Source organism: Pseudopipra pipra, chromosome 3 (genome assembly GCF_036250125.1).
Source record: "Pseudopipra pipra isolate bDixPip1 chromosome 3, bDixPip1.hap1, whole genome shotgun sequence".
NCBI lineage: Eukaryota > Metazoa > Chordata > Aves > Passeriformes > Pipridae > Pseudopipra > Pseudopipra pipra.
The window spans coordinates 32,264,317-32,276,190 of NC_087551.1; the positions used below are offsets into that span (position 1 = coordinate 32,264,317).

At 48.9% G+C, this 11,874-nt stretch overlaps 1 long non-coding RNA gene across 1 annotated transcript; it reads left to right on the top strand.

The window, feature by feature from the left end:
* Window positions 1-4,139: 4,139 nt before the first annotated feature.
* On the top strand, window positions 4,140-11,332 carry LOC135412501 (uncharacterized). The gene is made up of 3 exons (XR_010429697.1): window positions 4,140-4,279; window positions 7,217-7,341; window positions 10,883-11,332. It is a non-coding gene; the product is annotated as an uncharacterized LOC135412501 (long non-coding RNA).
* Window positions 11,333-11,874: the final 542 nt, after the last annotated feature.

The window sequence follows — 11,874 nt, forward strand, 5'->3', positions numbered from 1 at the left end:
AAATTTCTGCTGAACTCTGGCAACAAGTTTCTCCCTTGGCTAATTTTTAATGGCAAAGGTTTTGTAATCACCATCCGAGCCTGAGGAGCAGAAATTCCTGAGGGGTAATTGGCTTTGTCGGTCTGTTGGGCGCACTCAGCCTTGATCTCTTCAATTACTGTATGCATGTACCTACTCTCACACTGACACACTGGTGAGGACAAGCCCTCTGGCTCCATGGATGGGTGCGTGTCTTCAAGCAGTGCAACCACCCTGGCAGCTAATGCAGTGCATGAGACATGGGGCAAGTCTAGCAAGGAGCAACTCTGGTCTCACCTTGGTGGCCCATGAAAAAGATCACTGATGAGATGGGGCCTGTGGAGACAAGGGGACAAATAAAATGGTCCTCCAGTTGGTCCTCTTATACCGTTTGACTCAGGTTGCTGACCACAAGCTTCTTCACCTGCCACCATACAGGGCAGCTCGTTCTCATTGCCAGCCAGGAAAACCCTCCCAGCAGAGACTCAGCTTCCACTGACAAAAAGTCTGCACGTGCCAGGGTGGCTTATCCTGGATGAATTTTCTGCCAGCAGTACAGTGCATTGTCTTAAGACTCTTGCCAGCAAAACTGTATCAATGTGAGAGACAGGATGACTTTTCCTTCCCTTAATTAATGGGGTTATGGAGGCAAAAAATTGTTGGGAATGGACAAGGCTGATGACCCCTTAATGCTGCCTCATCAACACACAGCATTTAAAGGATATGTATGACAGTGAAGCATGTTTTGAAGCCCCTCTGTGGGGCCCAAAAGGACTCCACATAGGCACAAATCTAACATCTGTTATATCAGATTACATACTGGGGTCTCAGACACAGCAAAGGAGTCAGGATATGTGTGCACAATCCTCCTATTTGCTCCTTCCATCCTGCTCCATCCTCTTCACCTCCTCCCCACAACAAACTTTCTGCTACCGCCTTTCTCCCTCCAGTCCTCAGGTCTGTCACCCATTCCCGGATCACCCCAGGAGCTGCTGCCCCTACAGCAGTGGCCAGCGGGTTGTTCCACAGCTCCGCTGTCCCGGAGTTCACCACAGGCAACTTTCACTCCCTCGTCTCCTCTAATTGCGGTCGGCACCCCCCAGGCTGGGGGAACTCGTAAATACCATGGTCTTGTGAGGGAGTCTTCCAGCCAGTAATTGACTAAACTTTCCAGATGCGCTTCCAGCAAGAAATTAAGAAGCAATGTGACCCTTGTCAAGGGCACGGGCTCCCCCTGCAACACAAACACCCTCTCCCAGGAAAGCCCTGTCCCTGCAGACATGGGCCTGGCTGGGCTGGCAGGATCCATGGTGACAGGAGGCGCCTGGGGAGCTGTAAAGCAGATCTCTCCCAGCCCCCTTTCCCCCACAGATCCTTATCAGTGCCACTCAGCATGGTGGATGCTACAAGAGGTATGTGAGCAGGGCCACCAGTAGAAATAAGGGCTCCCTGGAAGCCTCCAGACAATCCACACCTCTGGGGCAAGCAGGCCTGGCACAGGGGTCTTCTCCTCCCTGTTCCCAGCCCCAGCTCCTAATAGCACTGGGGGCTGCAGCCTGACTGTCCAGCCTAGCCTGCCACTCAGCAAACCCCATGCCTTAACCTGGGCAGGTTGGACTTCCCCCTCCATGTACCCTCATCTTCTCTTCCCTTTGTCATATAAGAAACAGCCTTAATGAAGGTGTTTATTGAAAAATAAAACAAGTCAGGAGCTTTACACCTGGGGAGTAAAACAGCCACGGGCTGACAGTGTGCACCACTGGCAAGGCACTCCTTCCCAGCCTTGGCCATGGGAGTCACACCAAATCCTAGAAGACCTGTCTTGCTGGGGGCCATTCTGGCTGCAAAACGCTTTCCCTCAGCACCCAAGCAATGGCATCACTTTCTAAATGAGCTTCTGCACCCTCCAGCAATGCTGTGATGGGAGAGGAGGCCCAGCAGAAAGTCTCTTACACTGCAGGCCTGATTCTTGGCTCAGGCTCCAAAAAACATGGCACAGCTGCCACCTTGCAGGGCTCTGCAAGAGACCAAGGAATTGGGACAACACAGGGAGCAGGGCAGAGAGATGCAGGGGCAGAGTCCAGGCAGGTAAGAGCAGAAGAAGGCAGAGGTCTTCAGTGGAACTGCCAGCAAGTAACTGGGTCTGGAGCCAGTCGGGGCTGGGGCCAAGGGACCAGAGGAGGCCTTGAGAGGGAAATGTGCCCTCTGTGTGCCGGGCTCCCGCACCCTCTCACTCCCCCAGCTCAGTGACCTTCAGGGCAGAAATGACAGTCTCCAGCTGTAGGATCTGCAGACAGGGGAGAGGAGGAAATCCAGTCTGAGGGAGAGCATCCTCCAGCACCAGCATGGGGTGGAAAGGAAAACTGAGTGTGTTGCAGCTCACTCCTGTCCTGCCACAGTTGGTGGCTGGAAAGCAGAAGCCAGGGCCAGTGTGGGGAGAGCAGTGATAGTCCCTGTGTGGCAGGACAGAGCTCCCTGTATGAGGCACAGAGGGAAGTGCCTGGGGAGTGCCAGTGATTCACAGCATTGAGACCAAGCACAGATAACTGGTTGAAAGGTCTCTCGCCCTGCTAATCCTGCTTCCTTTCGATAGCTTTAAATCCATCACTTAAAAATTCAGTGTTTCTCTGTAGGAGAGCTGGGTGGCCTACAGGATGAATGGAGCTCTTCACCCGTGGGGCAGCAGGGAGACTACAGAAAACAGGGCCAGGAAGGTGCTGGCATGTTAGCACGTAGTTGGGTTATAATTTACACACATACACCATATGCTTACTACCATTAGCATCTCAGCTTGGAAGGCACCCAGTCTCCTTTCACCCCTGAAGGAATTGACCTCATTAGAAAGCACTCAGAGGCCTGCGTGGATATATTTGCCTGCAAAATAGAGGCAGCTATGACTAAACCAAAGCCTTGAATATCAAGCTCTCTCCTCTTTGATGGAGTTGGAAAGATGGCACTTTTCATGGTGGGCAATCTCAAGTTGGCCATTTTCCCTGAGGGGACACAGCACACAAAGATATTGCTGCAATTTCAGTGACCTCAGGTGGCAAGCAATAGGGATCATTTGCACTTGCATATTTAAAATAACACCTATGAGAGATTGCCCAAGGGTCCAGTACAGATGAATTAGCTGGTAGGAGAGAAGTCTTTAACTGCATGGCTAGTCCATAAGATAGGACCTCAGGGGCAATTAAAATGGAATTGAGTCCATGCTTAAGTATGGTTTTATTATTGTCACTAGCACTTTTCATACTGAGTGTGACAAATACTGTTTCTCTCCTGCACTCCTCTAGGAAAGGTGCAACCATTTCAGAAGTCATAAATAAGCCTCAGGTAGGTGAGGTCCTCAAGGGTCAAACCAGCAGTCCCAGCTACACAGGAGGGCTTTGCCTCCAGGTGGACTTGTCTCCAAGCAGTTTACCCACTCTCCCACCACTTTGGAAGGCCACAACCCAATACTATCCCTTCCTGTCTTTTTCCACTGTGTTTCTACCATCTCCACTTAATGAGTGCTGTAAAGCCAGTTCCCTGATCCCTGCACACAGCCCTGGGCTCCAGATGGAGGCCTGGGGGTAGGAGGGTTGCTGAGTCTGTATATTCTTCAGTATCTCCCTCCTTCACACTCCTCCATGCAGAAATATCCCTACTCCTATCAGCGGTTTTGGAGCTGACGTCTTTCGTGACGCAGGTAACGTCCTACAGGGGCAATGAGGAATGATCTCCCCCCCTCCTGGGGTCCCAGACCCTGCCCGCCCCAGCTGGGGAGACCTCACACTCATCTCGTTGCTGGTGCTCACAGGATGCTGCTGGGCCACATTGGCTCGCTGAAGGTTGGGCCTGGTGACAAAGTGGAGCAGTGCTGATTTAGACTCACCCAGAGAACTGTCCTTTGAAACTCTGCTCCTTCGTTCAGGCTGCTAAAGGGCCATACTGATGAAAGTCTTTGCATGCCCTCTTGACCAGCATTTCCAAGCACTGAAACCAGGACTGCAAATGTTGAAAGTGCTGGAGCTCAAGCCCACACTCCTGACTGGCACCTCCATCATGTTGTCACAAAGAGGACTTGGATCACAGGCAGGAGCAATGGACTGTATGTAGTAGTTGCTCCAGGCAAGGAGCAAGACTCTCAAGGAGTGGCCTCAAAGGCAGCCTCACTGTCATGCCAGCATGTACCTACTGTGGAAAGGTGTTTCTAGAGACTGCATCCCATTCCCTGTCCTGATTTGACCACATGGGTACCTTTGCAGTGGAAGGAAACCAGGCACTATGGGGCCAGGGCAAAGTGAGTTCACATAGTGAATGCCTAAGGGGAGGTGCTGAAGTGCTGTCATGCCTTGGTGCATAGTGTCAGAGCTCTCTAACTAGTTAAGTGCTAAATTCCTTCATCAACCCCAAGCTACTGCCACAGGTCAAAAGCAACCTCCACCATAGTGAGAGAAGCAAGTTCAGCTGCTCTTCCATCCTTCCTTCCCTCCTTCCTTTCTTCCTTTCCTTTCCTTCCTTCCTTCCTTCCTTCCATCCTTCCTTCCTTCCTTCCTTCCTTCCTTCCTTCCTTCCTTCCTTCCTTCCTTCCTTCCTTCCACACCATACCCGCTTTTGTCCCCAGAGCTCTTCCCTGTCGTGCATTAGCAGCTGCAGGAGGGGATAAGCAGAGAAAGGGAGATGAAGGAGAGCTCTGCTTATCTCTCCCAGAGGGAATTTCTCACCTCCGCTCTGTTCTGCTCAGCTGCCCAGGAGGCAGCCCTGTCGACAGAGACAGCGTCTGGCCTGCTGTGTTGACAAAGTCACAAGAGATGTGGAGTGCACATGGAGATCAAGGCAGGGCTGACATAGGCTTTAAGCCCATTCCCACTGCTCTGTTCATCAGAGAAAGGAGGCGGGTGTGGGGGTGGGAAGGGGAGAAGACTTGTCTTCTGCACTGTGCGAGACCCAGCAGCAAACCTTGGCTCCTCTGTTTCCCCAGCCCGGCTGCTCTCAGCCACTCACGCTTCCCTGCCTGGTCCCAGCCAGAGACAGCACAGGGTTGACAGCAAGTCATTCCATGACCTTTGCAGAGAGAGCAGAAAATGTTTTCCTTATATTCAAGTAGCACTGTAAAAAACTGGTGAAAGTTTCTGCATCAAACACACCAAAGTTTTGTTCCCAGACTTGACAGTGAAGCAGGCTCTTCAGGGCAGGCATCCACAGAGCATGTTGTCTCCTTCTTGTTCTTCTGCTCTCCTATTGCACTCCTCCTCTGGATGGTTCCTCATTCATATGCTTATCTGCTGAGTTTGGCATCAACCCTTAGATCTGAGTGCTCTGCCCACAATCCTGCTGCACCCCTGTTTGCAAAGGATCATGATGATGTACACTATAACTGCCTGGCAGAGGAGGGCAAGTTCGCATTTGTCTGGCAGTTTTCATGCACACCACTCAACTGATTGCAAGTGCTCATCTGTGCCTCTCTTTAGCACGGAGTTCACTTGCCAGAGGGGTTTGCCCGTTTCCACAGGCTGGGACCAGAACTATTGCCAACACTTCCAGTAGCAAGAGCAAAGCTGCTCCAAGTGCCTCCTCCCTGCATCCTCCCAGACATCCAGGTTTCGTTGCCCCCTACTTACAGCCTCCCAGCTGCTTGCACCACTTGCCCCCTTCATGCCAGAATCTGCCCATGCAGCTCACTTAATCTAAGTGGGAAACTCAGGAGTGTTGGGTACACTCAGAAAAGCCTACCTCTTGCACTGAAGTTCTCCTGAGCACTCTGTGCTCTGGTCTCTGGGTACTGGCACCTGGTAAGAGATCAGGGGAACCTAGTGGTCTGCCAGGACTGAGCACACATCTCCAGTCCTAAATGGCTGCAGTCCTACCTACTTTGGCAGATTGAGATGAATTAGTAATAGCACTTCAGTACTGGTATAACACTAGCTATGCTTCCTAGTACAGAAATGTTCCTTTAAAAAAAACACCCCATACCTCTACATGTCTCAATTTCACTGTGAGGCTGGCAATTATAAAGGCCAGCTTAGCCTGAAATAGCTGAATTTTTAATGGTGCTCAACTTCCACTGAGGACAATAACAAATCCCATCCTGTGAGGGGCAGCAGAAGTGGTGCTGAAAATCTGGCTGGCAGCGCTGCTGCTGGCAGTCCCAGACATGCAGCAGTGTGGATGCAGGACGTCTCACCAGGAGGGAAGAGCAAGTAGGACTTCCCCTTCTCTGACGCTCTGTCTCCACCTTTGTGTTGCAAAAACAAAGAGTTTTGGGTGTGATCCCGCCCTGTGCCCAGCAGCAGCTTTGGCGGTTGCGTGCACAACGTGCCCACTCCTGGTGCTGCTTATGGAGGAGGAGGTTGTCTGTGCCATGGGCACGTTCCTTGGCCCCTGAGGCACCATGCTTCTTCCTCTCCAAAGTACACATGCCTGCACCACCTCCCCTGTGCCGGCAGCGGAACTGTTGCTGGAGACTTTTCCATGCTGCAAGCCATACTGGATGAGGTAGGCCAGGCTCTTTCCAAGGTGCCCGATCGCCTCCTAATCACAGAGCTGATCGATGCAGATGAGCACGTAGAACAGTGTATGCTGTCTCAGCCTGACTATAAGAGCTTATGGTTTACAGCCAAACATGGTTTGACCTCCTCCAGGATTGCCCAAGGGAGGAGGGCTCTTCTTTTCCAGCTCTCCTTTTCTCATTTTATTGTTTTGACCCTTATAGCAATATCCAAGTAAATCCCTCAGACTAGAAATCAAGAGGTTGAATTTTTACTCAGCGGTCACTGGAAGCTAGGAGCAAGGAGACACATGTACTAATTTACTGTGCCACCTAGAGTAGTGCATACAGGGTCAAGGGTCCACCACTAAAAACAAGAGGGAGGGCCAAATCTGTATGATGCAAGGCATCAGAAGGAAAAAATATCACAGGAGGAGGAAAAATCCCCTGACACTATATATACATGTGTGTCCAACTAAAAACCACTGCCAGAGCAAACTGTGAAGACCCTAGGTCAGAAGGAATAGAGCTACAGTAGCATCTCCATCTGATTTGGCTCCTATGCTGAGAAGAGGAGCCTGTGGCAAGCAAGCTGGCAAAGCCTGACAGAGCCAAGCTATACAGTAATATTAGCTGTTAGGAGCAGAGCCTCTAGGCTACTCAGTGTAGGCATTTTTTTAATTTTTTTTTTTTGTCCCCAAAGTCTTACTCTGCTTTTTCCAACTTCAGACTTTGACAAGCATTCTGGACAGCCTAGTAATTGTGTGCTAAGTGTATAATCCTAACGAGAATGGAAAGACCTGACTCTTTGGAAGCTCCTGCAAGACTTCAAAGGAATTACCAGGAATTACCAGGTGGTTTTGAAACACATCCATGACTTCTGGCCCATTTTCTGATTGCCTCCAAGAAGGGAAGGCTGCTTGAATCCCTGGGAAGGGGCATGGGACTAAAAGAGGAAAGCAGAGACTGGGGTGGGAGAGGTGGGGGTTTGCATGCAGCAGGAGATGACCTGGGGTAGTTTGTGTGCCAAGAGGGTACCAGGAGGAGCAGGAAAGATGTACACTAGTTTTCTTCTCTCTTTGCTGGAGACAATACAGATGGCATGGTGGAGATGAGACGGTAAAGGGAACAGGAAGATATCCCCTGGTGTCCAAAGAGAAAGGTTTGGCAACAGAGGTGCAGAGGTGGGAAAAAAATGGATAGATATCAAGGGAGGTAAACAGACAGAAAAGACAGCCTGGTAACACACACATTAGCCTGACTGGATGCCCACATGCATGCTGAGTTGGGGGCTCCTGACTCTTCATCTGCCCACTTAGCAGCAACCCCCTGGACCTTGTAATACTATAAACAACTCTCCCAAAGGAAAATGCCTCCTAAGGCTGGAGAGGCTCCATGAGAGCAGGATCTCTCATTCCAAGCAGTTTCCACCTTAGCCTGGTTTTGCTGCATATGTCAAAGTGAACACATGTCTCTTTCATCAGGGACACTGCTCTGTGCATAGATAAGTAGGAGATGAAAATGTCCTCAACCTCTACCAACACAACATAGGGGGCCTTGAAATTTTTGGAGGGCTCCCCTCCATGGCTATGCTGTCAGAGAAATTATGTGAGCTTTAGTAGAGATATTTGAAATTCAGGAGCACAGGTAGGCTATGAACAATGAAAAATAAGACTGCCATGCAGGTATTAATACTATCTCAGTGTATAAAACGAACTGAGGCAAAGGGGAAACCGAAAACTTGGGAATGCAAAACCCTTCTAGGTACTGGGCAGAAAACAGAAGATCCCCGCTGTGTATCCCTTCTCTCTTGTCAGATCTCATATTGCCCAAGTCAGAGCTGCACATGGATGTGCTGCTGACAGAGCACGGTGCAGTTGAAAGACTGGTGCTATGCCAAGAAGTATGTGTGGCACATTGCAGATACAGACGGGGGCTGTCACCCCCATAGGCACCACTGGCAATTCAGTGCCTGATCTCTTGTGGATTTATACACATCTGGCCATCCCACTTCTGGAGTCCTTATGTGGAAAGGCAACTGCAATGCACTTATCAGACTGTGCACAGATGCTCACCTGCCTGCCAGCTGCTTCCTGCTGCTCTGATGACTTGCTTCATCACTCCCTCCTTGTGAACATCAGCCTTTTCGACACCAGTCAGCTGCAGTCATAGCTGTTACTTAATTACTTGCTCCTCAGGAGCTGCTTGCCCAGAAATACAGAGGCGCTGACCTATCCTCTGCACTGTCCCTGGGTGCCAGACTGCACTCACGGGGAGGTCCCAGCCTCACCACTCACTCCTCACCTCCTGGAAGCAACGAGGTGGGTGGCAGCATTTCATCTCATGTACAAGCACTGTTGCATGCAGTCCTCAGAGCCAGCAAGGCCAGAGTGTACCATCATTCTGTACCCCAGATCATAACACCCCAGCCCTCTTAACAGCCCAAGAGTACACAGACACACGCACACGTACTCTCAGCCTGTGCCCAAGCAGAGCCTCTGATGCAGACGTGCTCTCCTACCTGGCACTCGTACACAATGGAAAGGGTCTCATTAAAAAAGCTGTAGACAGAATGAATCACAGTTTCCTGCAGGCCTAGTCTGTGGCCCTTCCCAGTGAGGTGAGATTGGCAAAAAGAAACCAGCCCATCACCCAGAGCTGCTTGCTAGCTTTAAGCAGCACCAGGAGGAAACACCCTGCTCACCAGTCTGGGACTAGGCTCACCCTAGGAAAGGAGTGGAAAGGAGAAGCACTCTTTTGAGATGGTGAAGAAGCCCTTGATCCACATCAGGGGCTGCCAGGGAACAGTGCTCCTGGAGTCACAGTGCATGCAAGGAACTACAAATGTTGCAGGATGCAGGCAAAGGAAATGTGGTAGTAGTGAGAGAAAAGAGATCTCCACAGAGGAAAGCAACCCCAGTGTTTTCCCCAGGACGTGGCAGTGACTGTGTCTTGCTCTGGGCTGGTCTGCTCCATTCCAGAGAATGTAAGAACTAGCACCTATTTTACTTGTCTCTGACAACTCTGGCTTCATTTGCTTGTAACTTGCCACTTTCACCACTTGAGTTGACATTTTCCAGGCCAGGCATCTGCCTTAGCTTGTTACAAGAAAAAGAAGAGATAAAAAAACCAAACCCAGCAAAAAAGACCTACACATATTTAGGGATTTTGACCATTTTCAGAGTACCAGAAGAAAAAGAGATGATTTTGCCCATGCTAAAAAAAATCAACACAACTTGTTAACTGAGAATTTACAGCTTAAAGAAAGAACTTGAAATTAGGCAAGGGAAGTGCCTAGCTGCCAAGAATAGGCCTCCACTGTCCCCAAGAAAAATATCCCAAATTTTGATTTAGTTATGAGCTTGATACTCACACATAACAGACTTGGCAGAGTTGGCAGCTCCATGCTGCAAATTTTCTGCCCCAGGTGAGTATGCAGTATGTACACACATAGCTCTCAAGTGTTGAACCAAAATGGCCCTACACCAGAATATCTGCACGTCTCTATGTCAATGTGTTTGGGGTGGGGCATGTTGATGGAAATTTTACTTTCTCTAAAGAACATATGCATTTGCCTTGTAAAATCTTGCTGAATTACCCAGTCCCAGTTTCCAAACATTACCTGAAAACACTTGCCAAATCTACCCTAACTTCATTCACTTTACACACCTTTTGATTTCTGCCATGCACCGAGATTGTGTATCACAAGCAGCTCTGGTTTCCTTCCCTAGAGAAGCCAAATTCATATTCACCAACACTGAGATCAATGCAAATAAGAAAAACACACAGAAAAAATGTAACATGATGGTATTTCCATAGTATCTGATCTCCTTATGCACCAGGAGGTAAATCCTAGATGCAAAGAAAACCCTAATTCCATCACATCCTCACTGGTAAAGTTTGACAATATTTTTAACCTCTATTGCTATGTAGGCTCTTACACTTTCATCTCTGTGGTTTCCAAGCTAGTCCTAAGCAATATTGATTATGCCTCTGAGGTTTGGGTCTCTGATTCTTTTATCCTGCACCCAGGGGAGGAACTGGGGGAATATTTTGAAGCCTCCTGTCTCAGGCATTATGCTTTTGGATAGATGTTGCAGAGTGGGGAGAATAGCCCAAGAATGTCTGCTCCCACAACAGCTCTAGAGAGGAAAGCTGGCTAAAGGAAGGTTATGGCCCTTTTTGCCAAGGGCTACTGAGCTACATCTTCCAGGGTATTTGGAGGTCCAGATTTCCAGATTCAGCTTCCACACCAGCAGCCCAGAAAGCAGAAAGCAGAGTAAACCACGGTATTAATGTACCTTTCATATCAGGATCCCTAGGCATTTTGTATCAGTTTCACCTCCCAACAGACCTGAGAGACTGGGTAATAATTATTACTTTTTCCTTTTGCAGAGGAGAAAACAGACACTGAATGGGAAATGAATTACCCACAGACAGCAAATAAGTAATATGCAAAGTTATGAGAGGAGCCCAAGTGTCCTGACTCCTTTCTTCCTTCTCTGACCATGCCAGTGAGCTGGAATAGCAAATGCCACACACACAAAACAATCACACATGCTGTTGCCTTGTAGAAATGCTTCACTCTTTAATTTTAGTCAAGACTTCCATGTATACTTCTTCCTTGCCCTTTTAAGTATTTATCCATAGCTATGTCTAGCCACACTGATGAATATAGCAAAGGGAGATGGAGGGCAAAAGAATCGTGATCCAGAGCAATGGGTATTCGTGGGGTAGGAGATGGAATAGGAGCATTTTCCTCTTCTCCCGCACTTATTAGCATAGAAAGATTTGTAGGAAGAGTAGTGGGGTTTTCTAATTAGACCAACTGATGCATCTGGGAGAAGACAGACAAGCTGTCAGGAGCTTGAGCTCTTCTTTAGGTCGGAAAGAGACACATCAAACCTCAAGCTAAGTACAGATTGCAAACAAGTATTCCAAGTTTAACTTCAGTGTGTCAATCAGCTAGCTGTTTTGAAGAAAAGGGGGTTGTTAGTGCATCCACAGCAGTACGAAATATTAACAAGGGAGAGGGGTAGAGACTGCTCACTTTCATATAATAAGTACAGGCAAAAGTTCTTGTGAGGCAAATAGCAAGGGATTAGTGGAAGAGTCGGCAGCTGGGGAAAATTGTAAAACCAGTAGAATCATAGAATCATAGAACACCCAGAGGTGGAAGAGAGCCACAAGGATCTCTGAAGTCCAACTCATGGCCCTGCACAGGACAGCCCCAAGAATCACACCATGTGCCTCAGAGCATTGTCTAAACACTTCTTGAACTCTGTCAAGCTTGGTGCTATGACTACTTCCCTGAGAAGCCTGTTCCAGTATTGATGCTGTAGCCTTGGTTTCAATTAGAGTACTTTAATTCCCTACTCATCTTTTGA